The sequence below is a fragment of the Sapajus apella genome, unplaced genomic scaffold (genome assembly GCF_009761245.1).
Source record: "Sapajus apella isolate SASKATOON/1434 unplaced genomic scaffold, GSC_monkey_1.0 scaffold132, whole genome shotgun sequence".
NCBI classification, from domain to species: domain Eukaryota; kingdom Metazoa; phylum Chordata; class Mammalia; order Primates; family Cebidae; genus Sapajus; species Sapajus apella.
The window spans coordinates 1,524,465-1,531,234 of record NW_022437072.1 but is presented as its reverse complement, the minus strand read 5'-3'; the positions used below and the strand labels follow the sequence as shown (position 1 = coordinate 1,531,234).

The 6,770-nt window shown below is 41.4% G+C and overlaps 1 pseudogene; it reads right to left on the bottom strand.

The window, feature by feature from the left end:
- Window positions 1-1,688: 1,688 nt before the first annotated feature.
- On the bottom strand, window positions 1,689-6,199 carry LOC116539740 (annotated as a pseudogene).
- Window positions 6,200-6,770: the final 571 nt, after the last annotated feature.

Below are 6,770 nucleotides of genomic sequence, written 5' to 3'. Positions count from 1 at the left end.
GTGTGGGGTTTTTTTTTGTTTGTTTGTTTTTGAGGCAGTCTTAATCCGTTGCTCAGGCTAGAGTATAATGGTGCAATCTGGACTCACTGCAGCTTCTGCCTCCTGGATTCAAGTGATTTTCCTGCTTCAGCCTCCCCAGTAGCTGGGACTACAGGTGTGCACCAACACTTCCAGTTAATTTTTGTATTTTTAGTAGAGACCAGGCTTCACCATGTTGGGCAGGCTGGTCTTGAACTTCTGACCTCAAGTGATCCACCCACCTTGGCCTCCCAATGTGCTGGGATTACAGGCATGAGCCACCATGCCCAGCCATATGTGTTCCTAAATTACTGGAATACTGTCTCTAATCAGTCCCTGCTCCCAGCCCTTCTCACTCTCCTTTAATACTTATCTATTTTAAGAACAATTTGTGCCTAATAGCAACATGTTTATTTTCTGACTACTTAGTGACCTTAATGCTAGAAATTTCATTTCTGTTAAAAGTAAAGCAGAAAGAAAATGACATAGCTACTTGATTGACTATTTGCAGAATAAGTAGAGGGCCTTTACATACCTCAAATACAAACTAACGTCAGTTGTGAGAGTCAGTTCTAAAAAACAAAGATTGGTTTGTCTCTCTTACTTATCAGCACTGCTCAGCTTTAATGTTCTTACCTGCGATGGAATTATGCATAGGCCAAATGAAGACTTTTAGTTCAATTTGCTGATATGAGAAATAACTCTAAATTGTCAGTGGCTTTTCATAGCAAGCAGTGATTTCCTGCTCCTGCTTTATACTGGAGGCTGATGTAGCTGCAGCTGCTGCAGCTCCAATCTACTCTATTCAGCTCTATTTGGCTCTGCTCTACAGGTCTTCTCATTCTGGGATACAGGTTGAAGGACCAGCTCTTTTGGGGGCATGCTGTTCTTATGGCACAGAGAAAGGGGCAAGAGCCAAAAATTCAATGGCTTTTTAAGTTTCTGCCAGAAAGTGGTATAATTTGCATCTTATTGGCTAAAGCGAATAGCATAGCAACCTTAATTTCAATGGAGACAGCAAGCACATTCCTTCCACAGTTGGGGACTCTGCAAGTTATACCAAATTGGAGAGAATGTCTAATCTCTCAGAGGGAAGCAAAGAATAAATAATTAGGGCCAAAAATATGATCTACCAGAGAAAGTAAGGAATCCTTTGTTCTCTGATTACTGAGTTCGTTTCCTGTGGCATACTAAAAAGCAGTCCCCTAAACCCTTTCTTTTTTCCTCCTTGGCAGAGCTGGGTCACATTTCCCAGTCTCCCTGACACTTAGGTTGAGACATGTGTCTGAGTTCTGATGAATGAAATGTGAGCACAACAGTGTAAGCTACTGGCAGGTTTGGCTTACAAACTGCTCCCACTCTCTTTCTCTTCTAAGGACTTAGGGTAGTGCACAGCCACAGACTGAAGGAGCCAGAGTCTCAAAGTCACTGCTTGGAAATGAGATGCCCCAAAAGGTCTCGTGCCAGACCATGGTGCAAAATAAGCTTTGTGTTGAGTCACCGAGGTTTCTAATTTTTTTTCTAGGGATTAGTCTGTTCTGGCTAATTCAGTACATACTCGGATTCAGTACATGAACCAAATTCCCCAGATTTTTTTACTTTCATATCCATCTTAAGGAACTGACATTTTTCTTTCTATGAGCTATCCTAAATTACAACTTTTTTTCTCGTTCATTCTATCTAAATTAGTAGACAACCCGAAGAAATGATTACCTGATTGAGAAAAAATGTTGGCCATATATTCAAGCAATTCCTGGGACCTAACACATCCATACGCAACCATGACACCATCCCAGAATGGTATCAATTCCTCTTCCAGGCCCCTGTATAGAAACCAATTCCTACCTACCTTAAAATCTTATTCATTAAAGAACTAAGCTAGATTCCCAGGCCAAGGTCTATTTTAGAAACTGAGTTCTCATCTCTTAAGGAAGAAGTAACAGGCCAGGACACACATGAACAAACTGTTCGGCTAGCTCAGGAAGTAATGGCTCACACCCTGATAAGCCCTCACATATCAGCTGTTGCACTTTTGGTTAGGCAATAAATGAAGAGTGAGTGAAAACATTTATACTTTCTCTATCCTCATAAAACCTTATAAGGTGGCATAATTAACATCAGAGTGGTTAAAAACATACAAAGATGTGAGCCAGACTGCCTGCTCTCCCATTTACCCCTTACCTCCTGTGACACTAAGAAAATGATTTGCCTTGTGATACCTCAGTCTCTGCATCAATAAAATAAAAAAACAGTATCTATCTCACAACTTTCTTATAATTAAATGCATTGATATTTGTAAAGCACTTAGAATACAAGCAGACCCATGGTAAATGCTAAACAGCAGTTAGTTTTTACAAATTATTCTTACTTTAAAGGTAAGAAATATAAAGTTCAGATAAACTGTTTTTCCAAGACCATGTGGCTCATAACTGACAAATCCAGAAGTGAAATTGGGTTTTTAACCCTTTCAACTTTATCTTGTCTTTTTAAGCACATTTATAAGGATCTAAACCTAGACTTAAAAACCCAGGCAATATTGATTCATAAACAATACTACTATCTTCCTGGCCCCCACGGTCCATCTGCTATGAGCTACATCCAGAACTCAGACCACAATCACAGGACTGAAAGTGTTTCCATCACTAGCGTCTGTCAGTTTTAGCTGTGTTTATAGGGAGATGATTACTGACTCACTTGGACTTCATAAAACATAATGCCCATGGGTGGACCTAGGAAATTCTAAATGAACCATGTAATGAAATGAAACCCATCACAAGAAAAATATTTAAAACAAAATGTCAGCCTGACTCCATATTACATCCAATCCATTAATGGTGGTTACCTGCAGAGATAAAGAGCTCAGTCCACATTCTCCTTTGTTTCTAGAGTTCTCTTCTGGGGAACGTCTACTCTGCCTCTTGAGGCTCCTAAGTATGTTTCAAGATGAGAAAGTATATCCATTCTTTTTAATATAATGCTTCTCTCCCCAAAGTGTTTTCCTTTGAGAATAATAAACTTCCTGTTAGAAACTGAGTCTTGGCATACGCCTTCTCAGTTTGCTAGGAAGGGAAATATACCATGAAAGCAGGTACTAGAGCAAGGCAAACACTTCATCTCATAAACCAGGGACTAATAGAAATCAAGACTTCACTAAAGAAAATCAGGTAATTAATGAAAAAACAACAACAAAAAAGAAATTTACTCAGACTATTTTCTTACCCCTCTTGTTAAATATCCTTTAGGACCTGTGTTGGTGAAGGATGTGTTTACCAGAATGATATCAATTCCTCTTCCAAGGACCCAATTCCTACCTACCTTAAAATCTTATTCATTAAAGTACTAAGTTATATTCCCAGGCCAGGGTCTATTCTAGAAATTTATTTCTCATCTTATAAGGAAGCAGTGGCATGCCAGGACACACATGAACAAACTGTTCAGCTATCTCAGGAAGTTCACTTTCTACCGAATGAAAAAACAGTTCTTACTATCCAGCCTCATCTCTACCCACAAACTTCCTCCCAAATTAGGTTTATCGTTCCCTGACTTGTCATCTGACAATTTCTACTCACCATTTGGGTTTTGGTTTAAACATCATGTCCCCAACCATCCACAACAGAAACACCCAACCGGTATCTCTGGAACTTGGTCAAAGGTCACTTAAGAGAGGGAAGTGACGTTAGAATAGGGAGTCCCCCACTCATATCCCCCACAATCCCAATAGCAGTGTTAACCTGGCAGTCATCTATGGACAACAGTGCCTTTGTGGGAGTTTTGGGACCCAGGCAGGAGCTTGCAAATCCCTGTGGAATGCAATACTGAAGAGGATGTTGTTTCTTTTTTTAACTAAAATACTGAGTTTTATTTCACATGCATATTTTTGTCTCCCCACCATTTCCATGTTTGACCACTGCTACTTCTATGTCCTCTCACAACATTCCATTCACACTTAAACCAAGCAAAAGGTGGAGTTTCATCTTTAAGTACTGCAGTTGTTTTGGACAACGCATTCTTGGCAATGGAACCTGGACAACATTTATCAAACGTGGTAGAAAAAGTTCTCGCTCTGCATTATAAAAAGGACAGCCAGATAGCAACCATTACAGAAATGAAATAAGACACAACATTTTTAACAAACTGTTTAAAACACTTTCTTAAAAATACTCCCCCCACTGCCAGAGATCTTGAATAGCCTCCTGGTCAGACATACGGAAGCAGTTCTTCACATAATTGATGAACTTGGCTTCCACTTTGGAAAGAGAATCACCATTTTTTATATTTGCTTTCATTTTTTGCTTTAATGTCTTCTACAGAATTAGGTCCTTTTGGTGTTTTAGGAGGTTTTTTCCTGTTTTTTGAAGGATTCTTGTCCTTTTGATGTTGGCGTTGATGATCGTTTTGTGTCTTTTCCATTCTGACTGGACTTTTGGACATTTTTGACCGGAGTATCTTGTATAGATGTCTTCGATGGCTCCTTTTCTTCAGTTTCCTCACCATCAAAATCATCACCATCATTATCATCTTCATCATCATCTTCATTCAGCAGCAAGTTTCATTTTTTTCTGTGGAAACTTGCTACCACCTCTGGAGCAGACTGCTTTCCAGATATACTTAAGAGTTTCACATCCTCTTCCTCTTCATCTTCTAACTCTTCATCTTCCTCCATAGCTACTTAAGTGCTGTCCACTAATATGCACTGGCCCTGAACCACACTTCAACCATAAGAGCACCAGTGGTGTTATTTCAAAGCCAAGAGAAACCATTGGCTCTACAGACATTTTCAAAGTTGCCAGTGTTACTTTAATTGGACTGCCTTCATAATTCACTGCCTCTGCTTCAACAATGTGCAATTCATGCTTTGCACCAGGCCCTAAACTGACTGTTATTAAAGATAACTGGTACTAATTTTCATCATTATCCACCTTAAAGTGATAATCTTTTTGGCCTTTAGTTCACAACCAAAAATATAATTCTGGGGCCTCAGGGGGCTCACGTCCATGTCCATCGCATCTTCCATCGGCTGGTGACATGCACTTAGGTGGGAGAGAAGGTGGACAGATATAAACGATCACTGCTCAAAACGACGGCCGCACAGGACAGAATCACAACAGGAAGAGGGTTGTTTTGACAGGATAGTCCCACACCCAGGCCGTGGGCTTGCCAATGGTAGTCTCAGCTACAGACAAGGAAGTGGCCTTACTCCCCTGTGGACTTGGCTATAGGCACATCTGTCTTTGGTCTTGTCATTAGAAACATCTGCCAAGATACCTGGTAGGAATCACACTCACCCATGCCTCAGGTGGCAAGCCTGCCAACTTCTGTACCAGCCGCAGATCCTGAAACAGCCCTATTACTTGGCCCCCACCCTTCTTAGCTGGGGTCTGAGAGAACTCCTAACGATCCAGGGTTTCACCATGGGACCCATACCCTTCTGTGTCCCCCAAAAGGCAGGTCTACAAACTTCAGTCTTACAGCAGGTCTTAAAACAACCCTATAACTTCACTTCCCACCTTCTTAGCTGTGTTTTAGAAACAGTACTGCCTGCCCACGTATCCAGCAGATGAGATGCTCATTTGTGCTCCCAGAGGCAGGCAGGCCCAACACTGATCCAACTGCAGATTTTGAAGCTGCCATGTATCCTGGCTCCACCCCTGCTAAGGCAGAATCTGAACACTAATGCCTGCCCAAGAACTTCACAGGAGGCATGCTCCTCCATGACCCAGAGGCAGGTCTTCAGACCTAGATCATCACTGTAGACCCAGAAATATCCCTGTGACATGGTCCCAGGACCTCTCAGGTATAGACCCAATCCAGTCTTGCCTGCCCAAGAACCCACCCAATAACCCAATGGAAGCTCTCCCCATACCCAGAAGGAATCACACCTATCTATGTACCTCACAGCAGTCCCACAAACCACAGACCACATTGCAATCTCAATAGCAGCCACGTGTCCTTGTTCCAACTGCACTTGACTATAATTCCAGAGGCAATCCCATCAGCGCAAGGACCCAACAGGAAGTCTTTACGTGCTGAATACAGTCTGTAAATACTGAACAATGTGTTTTCTCTTCCACATGCACAGACACTACCACAAGACTACACAGATAACAAAGAACCAAATGTATCTATAATAAACTCTAGTAACCACCAAAAAGAAATTCAGAGCTAGGCATTGCCTAAGAATACAAAATCATTTTTTATGTTTTTAAATTATACTTTAAGTTCTCAGGTACATGTGCAGTTTATGCAGGTTTGCTACACAGGTATACACATGCCATGGTGGTTTGCTGCATCCATCCCCCCATCATCTACATTAGGTATTTCTCCTAATGTTATCCCTCCCCAATTCCCTCACCTCCTGCTATCCCTCCCCTAGACCTCCCACCCCCAACAGGCCCCAGTATGTGATGTTCCCTTCCCTGTGTCCATGTGTTCTCATTGCTTAACACCCACTTATGAGTGAGAACATGCAGCATTTGTTTTCTGTTCTTGTGTCAGTTTGCTGAGAATGATGGGTTCCAGCTTCATCCATGTCCCTGCAAAGAACACAAACTCATCCGTTTTTATGGCTGCATAGTATTCCATGGTGTATAAGTGCCACATTTTCTTTATCCAGTCTATCTTTGATGGGCATTTGGGTTGGTTCCAAGTCTTTGCTGTTGCAAACAGTGCTGCAATGAACACACATGTGTGTGTGTCTTTATAACAGAATGATTTATAATCCTTTGGGTATATGGCCATTAATGGGATTGCTG